The sequence below is a fragment of the Heloderma suspectum genome, chromosome 7 (assembly GCF_057233095.1).
Source record: "Heloderma suspectum isolate Gila_16-S chromosome 7, 16-S_ref, whole genome shotgun sequence".
NCBI lineage: Eukaryota > Metazoa > Chordata > Lepidosauria > Squamata > Helodermatidae > Heloderma > Heloderma suspectum.
This window is the reverse complement of record NC_139464.1, coordinates 50,885,691-50,901,514: the sequence shown is the minus strand read 5'-3', so window position 1 is coordinate 50,901,514 and position 15,824 is coordinate 50,885,691. Positions and strand designations below refer to the sequence as shown.

Sequence of the window (15,824 nt, the reverse complement as noted above, 5' to 3'; positions counted from 1 at the left end):
TCAATAGCAGGCAGAATTGGTCAAAAGCACTCCTGGCCATCATAGCACACTGGAAATTAAAGTGCAGCAATCGATACAGAACACTCAAGACCATGAGCCTAGGCCATCAAAGGAGCTTAACTCCATGAATGATAGGGGTCTCTGTCTGCATCAACAGCATGGTCACATCCAATCCCCAACCACAGACAGTCACTATGGGTCAAACTAGATCTGAAATTAAGGGTGCCTACAACTCCCAGCATGACCCAGCCAGCCATGGGAAGGGGAAAAGTAGGTGCAGTAGGGATTTTCATTGGGACCCCTGCCATGATCTCAATGGGACCCCCCCTTTCCCCTGACTGCTATTAGCCCCTGGAGGGAAACTCTGGTGCCAGAGGGAGCTTCTAATTCCTCCTGGGGCTAATAGCAGCTGGAGGGCATTTTTCATTGGGATTGTGTCAGGGAAGAAAGGGTTAAATATCACCTCTCAGCATGTTGCAGTCCCAATGAAAATCAGCATCTCCTACACCTGCTACTCTGATGTAGTTGCTAAAGATGCATTTAGTGCTATGTCAAGTATGGTCCTGATGAAGCAACACCAAGACCATGAAACAGCCTTCCCCAGCAAGGTGCCTCCAAAAGTTTTGGACTACAACTCCCAGCATTCCTGACCATTGGCCATGCTAGCTGGGGTTGATAGGAGATGAAGTTCAAACATCTGGGGGCATGTTGGGAAAGGCTGCCATAAAACATCATTTAAATGAAAAGGTGTCATCACTGTCCTGTTTCTATACGATCTCATACAGTACCTTCAGGTCTACACTAAATTGTGGAAAGCAATTATCGAAGTACAACCCCACAGGAAACATTCCAGACTAGGCTGCTGACAAAGAGTTAGACCCTAACTCCATGACCCTTTTAACCTCCTCAGTGGAAAGAACTCAATCACACAAGACCAGCTCCCCAGACCTGCCAGACCCCCAGTCATATCATCAACACATTGTGACCAATAGCATCAAAGACTCTAAAAAGGACTAACCGAATCTAGAGAGCGCAACCACCCTATTGATCTCTAGGCAAAGATCATTCAACAAGAGTACAAGTAGACTTCCACATTCAGGTTCACCAAAGAAAAAAGGTCCAGAAAGTAACAAAATCCAGGAGTTAAGCTAATGGTAACCAGGTGTGCCTGGAGTTTAGACAAATAAGATTGTAACTGGCCAGTAAATCTATAACCCTATTAGATTAAAAAAAAAACAAAACATATGGCACTTCATCCTTTCTCAATGAGATGCTAATAATACCAGCCCAGCAAAGAATCTATTGTAACTGTTGTTAACTAGCTGAGAGAGACTTGGATTCAGCTTAAAGATGGTTGCCCTTTACCCCTGATACTGTCTGCATCAGTAGATAAAACATACTGTAACTGAACAAAGTAAACATAAGAATACAGAGTCTCCAACACCGTGTCTGACCTTGGTTCAAGCTAAACAGAATACAAATGATTTTGCCTGCAAAGTTAGTTGCAAATTAATTTCAGGATTCTGATCATTTATTTTATTATTGCATTTATATCTTGCCTTTTCCCCCCCTCTTCAAGAAACCTGCTGCTGCCTGGCAGTATTTGTGAGGAGATATGTTTTGATTTTTGTTTAACTCTTGGTGGGGGATGGGGGATTCTGTTGTGTCTTTAGGATTGGGTAGCCTGCCTGATAGGCAGGAGTGAGGGGGCATGTGTCCAACTGATGGAGGCAGTGGGGGGAGTGTTGGGGGTCAGAATATACAGAGGCTGGGTGGCAGGTGCTGGCAGAGTGCTTGGGGCAGGCCATGCCAGATAAGGGGAACAGGGGAGAGATGCGTAATATCTGTCTCCTGTTCTGGGCCTGTCCAGAGCTGAAGGATGGCTGGGGGTGACTCCATCTTCTGGCCTTTGTCTGCTGCTCTGCAATGCCAGGTCTGTTACCCAGAAAACTTCCATCATCTAGGACATGATCCGGGATGAGGGTGCAGACCTGGCATGTATTATGGAGACCTGGCTGGCTGAGGATGCTGCTCCAACTCTTGCAGCCATGTGACCAGCCAGATTTTTGTATGCACAGCAGCCGAAGGCTGGGGATCGGGGAGGGGCTGTTATCTACCAGGAGTCCTTGGTCTTCACCAGAACCCCTCTCCAAGAGACCAAGGCTGCTGAGTGCATGTACTGGAGGTTAGGCCCGAAGGGCAGTCTGGGGATTCCGCTTGTGTACCGCCCACCCCACTGCACGACTGACTCCCTGGCCAAGGTGCTTGAGGTGGTCTCTGATGTGCATGTACAGTCCCCTAACTTATTGGTGTTGGGGGGCTTCAATGTACATTCAGAAGCCGGCCTCACGGGGGCACCTCAGAACTTCATGGAGACCATGGCTTCCTGGGAGCTGCATCCTACTCCAACTGGGACCACCCATGAAGCCAGTCATGCGCTAGACCTTATGTTTGTTTCTGGAGAAGCGGGGAATGATCTGGAAGTCAGGGGTATATCTACCACCCCCTTGTCATGGTCAGATCACTATCTGGTGACATTGGACTTCTTGGTTCCACAACCCCTCCACAGGGGTGGAGGACCCATTAAAATGGTCCGCCCCTAGCGTCTTATGGATCCGAATGGATTCCTGAACACATTTGGGGATTCTCTGGAACACTCAAACAGCCACTTGGTCGAGACCCTGGTGGGTGGGTAGAATGCCGCAATCACTGGGGCATTAGATGGGGTGGCTCCGAAAGCCCTCGCCCCCTGAACAGGGCTCGGACTGCACCATGGTTTAATCCACAGTTTCAAGCTCTGAAACAGGAGGTGAGATGGCTAGAGCGCAGGTGGCCAAAATCTCGCTCCAAAGACAATCCGACAAGGGCTAGAGCTGTATCTTCAGCCTATCACGTGGCGGTAAAGGCAGCAAAAAAGGAATATTATGCTGCCTCTATCTCATCTGCAGAGTGCTGTCCCAGGAGGTCCAGAGCCTGGTCAGTCCAGTTGCTCCGGAACCGCTGGAGCATTCTAAGGCCTCCTGTGAGGCCTCGGCAAGGCACCTTGTGGATAAAATTGATCAGATTAGGAGTGTTATTCCATGAGCCATGGATACAGTTAGCGAGCGAGAAGCGGCCTGTGGCAAACCGGTTTTGTGGGACCGGTTCCAGCTTCTTCCTTCTGATGAAGTGGACAAGGTGCTTTCATCTGTAAAGCCTACCACCTGCTTACTTGATCCTTGCCCATCTTGGCTCATTATAAGCTGCAGAGAGAGGCTGGGTGAGGGGATCAGGGTGGTGGTGAACACCTCCCTTGAAGAGGGAGTGATGCCATCAGTACTCAAGGAGGCAGAGATAAGACCGCTTTTAAAAAAGCCCTCCCTGGATCCCCAAGTTTTGGACAACTTTCGCTCAGTTTCAAATCTGCCATTTTGGGGCAAGGTGATTGAGCGGGTAGTGGCGATGCAGTTGACAGCACACTTTGAAGAAGCTGATTATCTAGATCCATTTCAATCGGGCTTCAGGCCTGGGCATGGGACAGAAACGGCCTTGGTGGATGATATGAGGAGGGCTTTGGATAGGGGCGAATGCTCCTTCCTTGTTCTCCTCGACCTCTCAGTGGCTTTTGCTACCGTTGACCATGGTATCCTCCTGGACTGCCTGGATGGGTTGGGCATTGGAGACATATTATGGTGGTTCCGGTCCTTCCTCTCCGGCAGGTACCAGAGGGCAGCACTGGGAGGGGAGGTTTCAGACCCACAGCTGCTCACTTGTGGGGTGCCACAGGGTTCCATCCTCTCCCCAGTGCTATTTAACATCTATGTGAAGCCGCTGGGGGCTATCATCAGGAGGTTTGGGGTGCGGTGTCATCAATATGTGGATGACATGCAGCTCTACCTCTCGTTCAAATCTTCACCAAGGTTGGCTGTAGAATCCCTGTCCAAATGTCTGGAGACGGTGAATGGCTGGATGGGGAGGAATAAGCTGAACCCTGACAAGACCGAGGTACTTTTGGTGGGAGACAGGAGGAGGTTGGGGGATGTTGACCAGGTGTTGAATGGGGTACAGTTACCCTTGAAAGACCAGGTCTGCAGCCTGGGGGTCATTTTAGACTCCCAGCTGTCCATGGAGGCTCAGGTGTCAGCTGTGAACCAAACAGTGTTGTACCAACTCCATCTGATATGGCGGCTGCGCCGCTACCTTCCCAACCATCTGCTCCCCTCAGTAGTACATGCCCTGGTCTCCTCTCATCTAGACTACTGTAATGTGTTCTACGTGGGGTTACCCTTGAAGACGGTTCGGAAGCTGCAGCTGGAACAGAACATTGCGGCTCGCCTGATTAAAGGCAGCCACCGGTGTGATCACATCACTCTGGTGTTGAAGGAGTTGCACTGGTTACCAGTTGTTTTCCTGGCCAAATTCAAGGTGTTGGTTTTGACCTTTAAACCGCTATACAGTTCCGGCCCAGCCTATCTCGAGGAGCACCTCCAGCAACACCAGTCAGGCCGCTCACCAAGATCAGCCTTGGATGGCCTTCTTTCTGTCCCATCAGCCAGGACAGCTAGGCTGGTGAGGACGAGGGAGAGGGCCTTCTCTGTGGTGGCCCCCACACTGTGGAACTCCCTCCCTAGGGAACTCTGCCCCCTCTTTAATGAGCTTCTGCCATGCATTAAAAACATGGTTGTTCAGGCAGGCATTTGGGGTGGGTTAGGGTATTTTTAGAAATATGATGTTTTAAAGTAGAATTTTGTTGTTTTAAAATTGTATTGCTGTACATCGCCCAGAGTGGCTGGGTAACCAGCCAGATGGGCGATTAAGAAATTCAGTCAATCAATAAATCAGGACTCGTAGCCATTGACAGCCTTATCCTCCATGAATTTGTCCAATCCTTTTTAAACCATCCAAATTGGTGTTCCTCGCTACATCTTATGGAGGTGAATTCCATAGTTTAAGTATGCACTGTGTGAAAAAATGCTTCCTGTAAGGATTTTAAGACAATTTACAGCTGACCTCACAGGGAATTTTTGTGGCCAATACATCAACAGCATCCCCAGTTTACCTAATGTCAGGTGAAGTTGGACAATAGTAACAGATATTCTAGATAAGGAAAACACAATTGATTTATTTTGCTTTCATTAAATCACATGATACAATTTCACATAATGCATTATTAGTTAAGATGACTGAACATTATCCAAGGAATTGTTGAACAGGTTAAAGAGAAAAGAGTTAACCTAGTGACGCATTACTAGTAGTGTTGTATAAGGATCAATATTGAAATGTATTTCAAATAACGCTGGTAAATGAAATACAAGCCTGTTAATGAAATGTAATGAAATCTGCTGGTGAGACAAAAGCAAAGCCCATTTTCAACATACAAAGTGACTAGAAAAGTATACGTAGTAAATTGGATGATTTCACAGACGTTAGCAGAAAAAAAAGTTTATAAACATCAATAATATATAATAAAGAATTATTTTACTCAGAGGTTAAGAATGAAGCTGGAATCATTAAAGAGGGTAAACAGAAATTAACACACCTAAAGTTTAAAATATGTAAAAGACAATATGCTTCCCATAAATAGCTCACGGTATACCAAACTTCATATCCACTGGAAACAGAGGTATTAATGGCTTTGCCAGGAAATTAGGACATTCCTACAGCTCAATTTTTAGAAGCTGGGAGTGGATGACAAAGGCTCTGTGAAGACTGAGGATAGTTTCTGATGTTAGTTTTCTAGCCATACTTCGTGGGGGGATGGGGACATGTAAGGAAGTAAGCAGAAAACATACGAAAGTGTAATATGGAAATGCCCAGACACATATCTTCACACATGTCTGGCAAAAATCCTAGTACCAACACAGCTGCTCACAGATCAGAGAATTCCAGACTTAAAAGATGTGGCTATAGCCATTTTCTGGATAATTCCATGCAATTGCAAAATATGAGTATGAAAATGTTACACTGGAAGTGGTATTCAGTTTATTTTTACCACTAACTACATTCCAGCTCTAGTAGTACTATATTCTGTCCCATGGAACACATAGAAAGGGGTAGCTTTGCTGCAGAATAGATAGCTGTATTGTGAAGGAATTTCTTGCTTTAAAGCGGTCTTTTATTTTTGAGAATGTGTATGATCTAAATTTCTCAGAGCTAGGGGAGATGTCGAAAATTTTGAGGAAAAAAAGATGGAAGAAATGGTGGGAAGAAGAAATTTTGGGAAAACATGAGAGCGTTACAAATTGAAGATGGCATAGTCTGGACCCCCTGTAAAATTCTGTGAATTTGGCATGGTGATTCCACAATAAAAGTCTAATACGAAATCATCCTATGCCTAAACATAATGATCTATAGGAAAATAATATAATAGCTGTTTTGAGTGAAATATGTCCCATATTAATGTATCAATCAAGCCCTAGAAAATATTTAGCCATGAGTTAATTAGAATCCTTTAAGTCAATGTTTATATATCTGCTGTTGAATTTATTAATATTAGCTATTAAAAATATGGGGTTCTAATTGTTCTTTACATTTACATTTTTCCCTACAAGATTCTATGAGTAGTAATAACATATGGGAAACCTTTGGGATGTGAAGAAAGTTTATGAAATTCGCAGGCCTTAATATTGCTTCATAGACTATTTTTAAAAACACTTTGCCATTTGTTAAAGAAATAAAGCTTAAAGTTAAGCTGAATACAAACTGTGTCCAACAATGAACATCTCTCATTAGTTTCCTTCTGAAAAGAAAGACAAGGAGCACATTGAGTTTTGTGTACAGTTACATCACCCAAAGAGACTTTTGATGGAATGCTACATTCATTGTGGACAAAATACTGATGGTTCAAAACAAGCAAATTGTAAGAAACAATTGCTCTCCTGTGCTGTAACCACTAGTACCTGAAGTCTCATCCATAGATGACCTCATTATATTAGCTGTAAGGAATTAGTGAGAAATATACTAAGCTCCCTCAGTGGAGCATCAGTTTTAGAAATACCAAAGTCCAAATGGAGTCCAGTAATCATGTTGCTCCCATAAACCAAAGTATCAACCACACATAAAAACTTTCAAACAAAGTTTAGAGTTAAATCAGTAATTCTTAACTGGGACCATACAGTCCTCCAAGGAGTGACCTACAGATCGTGGGGGCATTCAGAACATGTGATGGAGCACTTGGGAATTTACAATTTTAGGCAGCCCCTTTTCCCTCTTGCAATTGCTTTTGACAACCAGCCAAGGATACTCTGCCCAGATGATAAAATCTCAAATTGTAATTTCTCCCCCAGACCCTTAAAAAAAGTAGCACACAGCAAAGAGGAACCCCCCCCTTTGGGCAAAAATCAACAAAAATAATACTCTTCCATACAGTTACAATGAGACTAATTATGTGTGATGAATTTCCAGAAAGAAAACAAGAGACTGCGACTGTAATAGCAACTAAGACAATGGAGAAACCGATTGTCAAAGAAGTGCCAGGTGGGGTAAAATAAACCTGCCGTTAATAGGTTGGCTGATTGCCACCAAGCACAAGAGCAACTGAATGCATACCTGAAATACGTGTATCATATACATATATCATAAATATATCTATTAGAATAAAGTTGCCTTGCCTGGAGTGCTGTTTTTATGTCCTAATTTTTTACTTGTGACTAGGGGAGCATTTGATGGTAATGTTTTAGATTTCATGGATTAAAGGTTAAGAACCACCGAGTTAAAGAATACATCTATAAGAAAATTTAATTATAGTTTTAGTATTAGCAGTGGTGAAACTGCAATCTCTGCATCTCCCCCCTGCAACTTTAAAGCCTCTCCACTCCCAGTGATCCCGATTGCTATTTCCTCACTGCTAAAAGAAATGGGAAAACATTTATCTGTTCCCTGCTCACCCAGCTGATGGCCAATAGCTGAAAAGCAGGGGAAAGTGGGAGGGGCACTCTGGGGTTCTACAAGCCACATAAAGAAGGGCCATATGTGGTATAGAACATTACAAGAATGTGATATTAAATTGCAAAGAAAGCCACTGCAAATCCTGATGATCTGCCAAGTACTTCAACTACAGTTTCCAAAGACTCTTCAAAGGCAACTGTACTTACAATAGAGAATTCAACAGTAAGAGGAAAACATTCACTACCACATCCAGTGTTTTAAGCAACTGTACTAGTTCAAAACTCAAGAGAGGTGAAATACCCATGGCTTGCATCAGATTAGCTGGGAAACAAGCCAAGACATTTCCCATAAACATTGGAAATGGCTCAGTTAATTTCCAAGCCAGTCCAAATCCAATCCTCCCCACTTGTTTTTTTTTTTTTTTTTACAGTCAGGGATCATTTGCAAGCCTCCTGGATCCCTGGATGTCAAATAGGGAGAAGGTCTGGAGACCAAGTCCTATGAAGAAAGGTTGAAGGAGTTGGGTATGTTTAGTCTATGTTTAGGAGAAGAGATTATGGAAAGAATATATAATTATATTCAAATTTGAAGGGTTGTCATATAGATGATGGAGCAATTTTTTTTGTGTTACACCAGAGGGTAAGACCTGAACCAATGGATTCAAGTGACAAAAAGGGGGATTTTGACTACACAGTATAAAGAATTGCCTGACAGTATGAACTGTTCAACAGTGGAATAGAATGCCACCAAATGTGGTGGGTTCTCTTTCATTGGAAGAGGTTGAATGGCAACCTATCAGGGATGCTGCAGTAGTGGATTTCTTGCACTACTACAAGTGGGTGGAGGAGATGATCTTTAAGGTCCCCTCCAACTCTACGATTCTCTGAAGTGACAGCTTTGTGTAGCTAGGGGAGATCTCTCCACAGGAAATATTTGAGATAAACAAGCTGCATGAAAACCACTGGGGTGGAGAGGTTATCCCCCCACAGAAAACTTATGTGGCCTTTACCCCACCCCCAGCTTTTTTCATGGGTGCAACCTGTTTATATCTTCCTATCCAATATATTAGAGCAAGATAGCTGTTAGATTGAATATAGGGATTTAAACAGGCCACACTTGCAAAAGTATCTGGTGGGAGGAAGTCCATCCCCTCAGCAGACCCTCTTACCCCAAAGGTCCTCTGTGAGGGATGGGTTTTTGCAGGTGAAACTGTCAAAGCCTTTCACAGCTTTGCATGGTCAAGAGAAGTCCCAGTATAGCTATTTTGTTCATACGAAGCAGTTATTTTGGGAGCTTATAAAGTGTTATGAAATATTAAGAACTTGTTTTTATATAGAAAGATATTTACATATAGTCAGTTGTTCTCTTTTGTTAAGTAACTACTTGGAAGAGAACATCTGAAGGCCCAAGCATATACAGAAAAGCACTACATCTGATTTCTGGGAGCACGGTTCCTTGAATGCCTTGATTCCTCAGAAGAACTTGAACAGAATAGCACTAACATCAAAATGATCTAGAAGCAAACAAGTGAAGTCCAAAATCCTATATAACAGTTCAAGAGGGAAACAAAAACAGCCCTACCAGATCAAACCAGGAATTCATTTAGTCCAGCATTCAGTTTCCAGCAAATGACTAGCCAAATGCTTCCAGGAAACCATGAATGCAACAACTCTCCTTCATTGTCATCGTCCCTCTTTTCCCATCCCTTTGGGCATGCTGCTTTTGAAACCTGAAGTTTCCATTTAGCTATCATGGGCAAGTGCCACTCATAGATCTATCCTACACAAATTTGTCTAATCCTGTTTTGAAGATGTCTGGGCAAATGACCATCTCCACATCTTGTTGCAGTGGATTCCATAAGTTAATTAAGTGTAGTATGAAGAAGTACTTTCTTTTCTCTATGCTGAATCTGCTGCCACTCAATATCATTGGGTATCCCCAGATTTTAGCATGAGGAAAAGCAAAATCTCTCTCCGCATTCTCCACATCATCCATGATTTTATAAACCTCTATCCTATCCCCTATTAGCTGTGTTTTTCTAAGTTAAAAAGATCCAAACATTTTTGGTAAGTAAGCCTCAGGAGAGGCATTTCAACCACATAGTAAAAACAACCTCAGAAAAGCCAGGAAACCACCAAAATGACTAGAGGTTGAGGGAAATGGCATGGGGCCAGGGAAAGGGGGTGCAGCTATTTGGGGAAATCAGAGGGTCACATTAGGACCCCAGGCAGGCCAGATTTGGCCCACCTCCATGGTTTCAGTAGTTTAAAAATTATATATCTGCATATCATCTCTCATCACTTTGGGACTCCAAATCAGCTTGCTTGGAGTGATAGCTGCTTTAAAAAACAGCAAGCAGAAGGTAGAAGCAGAGGGGCAATATTCACAATGGAGGAAAATCAGCAATCATTCTATTTAATTTATCCACAAATGTTATGAAGTCAGGGATGAGCAGTGAGATGGCTACATTTGTGGATGTCACCCAATTAATACAGCCCCAAAACCACGTACCCCAATAATTCAGTTCACAACTATACTGTCAACAATGTATAATAACAGGAATAAATACATATGTACATAATAACAGTATGCAGGTCAAAATCTGTTTCAGCAAATTGCCTTTATCAAAGTCCGTATCTGTAGCTTTTGAATCTTTGGGAGAAAATATTTTCTGGTCAACTTTAGTTATTACTGGGCTGCACCTCTTCACTTTTCTAGTGATAAAAGCAAATCCTTATAAACCAACTTCTGAAAAAATATTTAGGATCTCATTCCACATTTAACTCATTCACAAAATAATTATTCGCAAAACGTAGGAAGTTTACCATAGGTATGAAAACAATTTTTACAAATTCCAGCTGACCAAAATGTTCTACAACTCCTTCACAATGACCAAGGACCAAATGAACTTGACTTCCGAATTACTCTGATTTATATCAGCTGTATACTCCCTTTCAACAGACCTGGTAATCAGTCTTAAAGCAGATGCTGTATAACTTGTGCTGTCTATTTACACGAATACTGCGTTTTTGTTTCATTAAGTCCATTAGGGGCTACAGATTTCAAGGTAAAGATCTAAAACACCTCTCACTGACACAGTAATAAATGAGGATCTTGTCCTTTATACCTTGATATGTATATTTGTTCAATTGCTATAAATCTCAGTTCCTCTGGTGAATGATTAGATTCCACGAAATGCGATGTTAATGGGGCCTCAAATACCCTTGCTCTTATCTTGTTTTTATGTTCTCTGATTTGTGACTTGAGAGCCTTGCTTGTTTGTCCTACATATATCAATGAAGCTTACATTGGAGTCTACAGACTGTGCAGTAAAAATCACAGTTTCGGCACTTGTCAATGCTGCTGTAGTTCAAAAACATGGGCGCGAGACACGGATCCTTACCCAGACCCAAGAGAAAAGCAAAGTGTGTGCGGGTATAGCGGGGGGACAACCTGGGGGGAGGGCAGTGGTGGGAGGAGAGGATTGCAGTCACTGGGGGTGGCACCCACAGCACTTTCTCAAAATTCCAAATGCACCAAAAGGGTGGGAAGGCCTGCATGGAGTTTATCATTTACAGGCCTACTTTGACTACTTACTATGTGCTGGTACGGGGGTCTTAAAGTATAGTTCTGTGCATGTTTACTCACAAGTAAGTCTCACTGTGTTATCTATGCTCCCAGGTAAATATGCATAGGATTGTAGACTTAAGGATTCCTACAAAAGAAAACTAAAGAAAGTAAATTAATGCTGTTCATTCCATTCCTAGAACTTCCTGTCTGTGAGTGATACTATAAATAATCAAGCGTATTAAGAACAAGTAAAAAATGAACTTCAGCCTGAAACTGTAAGCTCATTTTGCTTTTAGCGTTTACTTCATGCCCAACTCATATGGCACAATTTGCACAGGTTATTTAGGGCGTAATCCTATTGGGATACTCAGCTGCCTCCGAACTTGGAGGTGCCTATTCAATGTAGGGCGGGAGGCGCATGAAGGGGATCCTCTCCTCTGTGCTCTGACCGCCCTGCATTTGCGGTGAGACAGCCAATTTTGGCTGTCCAGCTGGAGTCTTTGGAGTGGGGAGGAAGGCTGGACGGCACATAGGAAATGTTAAAACGATGCCTCTGCAGTCTCCTCCCCTCCCCCAGGAACACCCCCTTTTCACCCACTCCGCACTGCAGTTATGAGCGCGGAGATAGAAAAGAACCGTGCCGCCTACAAGGTGGCAGGGGAGGGTGTGGGGAGCGTGATTTCTGGGAACTAAGCTTGGAACCCTGGCTCTGAGCTCGGTTCCTAGAAACGGAAAAATCCTATGGCTGCATAGACACTGTCTAGTGGTCGTAGGATTGCTCTCTTAATTAAATATCTAAACTACTGAAGCTCCAGTAAACTGCTTTGTTTGACTTTTCACTTTTAATAAGTTATTGAAAAGTAGTTAAAACTACTTAGCTACTTTCAAGTAGTTCCAAAGATAGTTCCAATTATTCTACTAAAATGTAGTTAACTGATAGTTAAAACTGCTTTTGAGTTAGTAGCTAATGCCCATTAGTGGAAGATATTTAAACTGCAGTCCTACCTACAGATACACATGAGTATGATTCAACGAATGCATCGCGCTCTTGCTCTCTCTGAGCAGGATTTCAGCCTTAAGAAACAATACCAGCCTGTATAATTGTTTGATTCAAATAATACTTAATACATAACTTGAAAAGCCAAATGTCATGATAAACTTCTTTGTAGTATTGAAAGATTTTCTTCAAATTCATTTAGGCCTGACATTACTTTGAGTGTTTCTAGATAAGGCTTTTCTTGTGCACTTGCCATTCCTCACTCATGGTAGTGTGTCAGTGCTTTAGAGACCCTCCAAAGCCTCTCCCATGCTTTCCAAGCATTATCGCAGCAGCTTTTTGACTGGGGAAAATCTGGTATTTGCAGGTATGACAGAATGAAAGTGTAGTTTTGCTATACCACCACACCACCTAGAGGTTATGTAGCAGAATGTACAGAAAAGCAGAGAAGCGCCCCCCCCCCCCCAGTGTGTAGATATCCAATCTTAATCCCACAATAGAATCTGGAAAGAGAAGAAGCAATAAAGTGGCAGGCTAAAAGCCTAATCTAGAAATGTCCTTTGCTGTGAAAACAATCAAATATAGGTACAAGAGCCAAGATCTGTGTTTGCTATGGCTTCTAAAAAGACCTATATCTGACTAAGATTATAATGCAGATCAAAATAAAATTACAAATGGCTTCAAAGCAAACTAATTGTTAAATTAGTCTTATTAACCTAACAGAGTAATAAACATTCATCTGAAAGAATAGCAGTGCAGACTGCTTACAGGTAAAATAATTACTACATACATAGCTCCAAGGTGTAATGTTTATTTGAAAGCATAACTGTCATTATGTCTTTAATGACTACATGTAAGTGCTTAAACAGATTATCGTTTCAATGACCACGACTGTAATACTAACCTGCCTGAAGACGATTTTTACGGTTCATAATACAAATTGTTTCTATTGCAGAAGTGGATAACTCACAGACTGGCTGGGTCAAGCTTCCTTTAATAAAATCTATAGAAGACACCCAAAGAAATTATATCTCAGTGTTCCTGTAGTCTTCCCTAGAGTGATAAACGTTAAGGACACATCCTATGCACATTTAGACAGAAAAAAAGGCCTACAACTCCCAGAAAGCCCCAGCCAGCACAGGGGGAGTTGTAGGCCTTTTTTGTGTTTAAACATGCATAAGATTGCACCTTAAGGCAATCTTAAATCCCATTGAAGCCAAATAGATTTAGGCAGCCTAGCAGTGTCCAGGATTGCAGCCACAGATAACTGCAAATTTGTGTTCAAATCCATCTTTAGTAGCAGCTTTATTCAAGTACATTTATTATATATGCATATAATACACATATCTCAGGCATGCATTCAATTGCTCCTGTGCCAGAAGGCTGTCAGCCAACTTCTTGTTAGGTTTATTTGAGCCCAATAGGCACTTTTTTGAGAACCCCTCCATTGTCTTGTGCCTATTACAGCCCCAGTATGTTGTTTTCTTTCTGGAAGCTCATCACACATACATAGTTGCATTGTCATTGGATGAAGAATATTATTTATTTTTGCCACAAGAAGGGAGGCGGCATTCCTATTTGATTCCTCTTTGCTGTGTGCCACTTTATTAAAGGCCAGGCAGCAAGGGGAAAACTCTAGCTAGGATCTGTGATTTAATCCTCGGTGAGGGAGAAATATACAACTCTCAACTTCTAGCTGTTACCAGTAATTGCAAGAGAAGGTGCTGCCTAAAAACATAAAGCATTTTAGCTTTCTGAACTTTTAGCTTTGCTGTTTTAAATCTGTATTTTAAACTCCTGCACTGCTGCTAGGTTTTATTGTGGTTGCATTGTTATATTGTGGCTTTAATGTTCTATATATTTTAAATTGTTTTATTGTGTGCTGTTTGGTTTTAATTTTTGTGAACCGCCCAGACAGCTTTGGCTGTTGGGCGGTATAGAAATAAATAAATAAATAAATAATAAAATCATGAATGCCCCATTTGCCCCCAAAAGTTCTGAACGTCCCCCAAGTTTTCTAGATCACCCTCTGTGGGACTGTATGGCCTCAGTGAAGAATCACTGGGTTAAGGCAAACCATGTTTTGCTGTATGTCTGAACTGACCTTTAGAGTTAATTCAAATCAAACCAGGACCAAACATTGACTTTCAATCCTGGTTTGCAAAGCCACAGGAAACCACAGTTTGCTGGTTCAGATGTAACTGCAAACTATGGTTTGTCAAAACCCAGGAAGTTATTATGTGCAACATGGTGAGCAGGAGAAAGGACCACATGAGAACAGGACTTATTCATGAGAACGAACTTTGATTTGACATTACATCTGAAGCAAGCCACAGAGCCTGTTCAGACATCATGCTAAGCCACTGTGGTTTGTATTTTTCAGTGAACCACGGTGGCTTAGTGTGTTGAGTGTGGGGTCAAAATCCCAACCACGATGGCTAGGAAACCACCCCAGCAAACCATCCCTCTGCAGTGGGGTTAAGGAGGACTGCGGTGGCTTACCATGTCATGTGATGGGATCTCAGTTGTTATAAAGGGCCGCTCCACACAAAAACGCAGCGACCATACAGACAGCAGCCTAGAGAGTCTGCTACTTCTGGAGATGCTCTAGGCAGTGCAGCTGAACTCTATAGTCGCTGTCATATAGCAACTGGAGCGGTTGGCGTGCACTATTTCCCAGCATGACAGCCGCTGGGATAACCAGAAGCAGTGGGAGGATAACTTAGTAACCACAGAGAAGGAATGGGTAAGTAAACCACAGCATGTCACACAGTTCCCAGTCGTGTAACAGACACACATGCCATGGTTAACCTAACCCTCCCCTCCCTGTAGTTACCCTAACCACTCTTCCCCCTTTTGCATGTGAATAGGGCCACAGTGTTTTCATGATTCAAATAACACTTAAGACCTAAAAGCACCCTAGAAGAAGTGTGGGTCCACCACACTTTGAGAGCTGTGGCCTTACAGCCTTTTTGTACACACTTTGTCAATATACTTTCTGCCTTCTGCACATTGTTTTGTATCTAATCCGATGTTCTTGATAAATTATCTAATTTTCAAGATTATGCTGTATTCTAGTCATAGCCATAATTCGTTGAGGTGTTTTGATCTTCCATAATTGGTCATGCTGTCTGGGGATGATGGGAGTTGTAGTCCAACACATCTGGAAAGCACCAACCTGAGGAAGGCTGCATTAGTACATTCTCAAATTTGTTAAATATTGAACTGTTAACAATACTTGCATATGCCTTGACAGCTAATTAGTGGCAGATCTGGGAATGATGGTCTCTGCAGCCAGCTGTTTGGATCACCTCCATATTTTGTGCCTTTATCTTTTCTATGGTACTTGATGGAATACCAATTAGTAGAAAAGAGTATAGGAGCTTGTATA

At 42.5% G+C, this 15,824-nt stretch overlaps 1 protein-coding gene across 1 annotated transcript in view; it reads right to left on the bottom strand.

Moving 5' to 3' along the window:
• ANKS1B (ankyrin repeat and sterile alpha motif domain containing 1B) overlaps positions 1-15,824 on the bottom strand; it is a 578,800-nt gene that overhangs the window by 547,726 nt on the left and 15,250 nt on the right. The gene's annotated exons all lie outside the window — the stretch shown is intronic.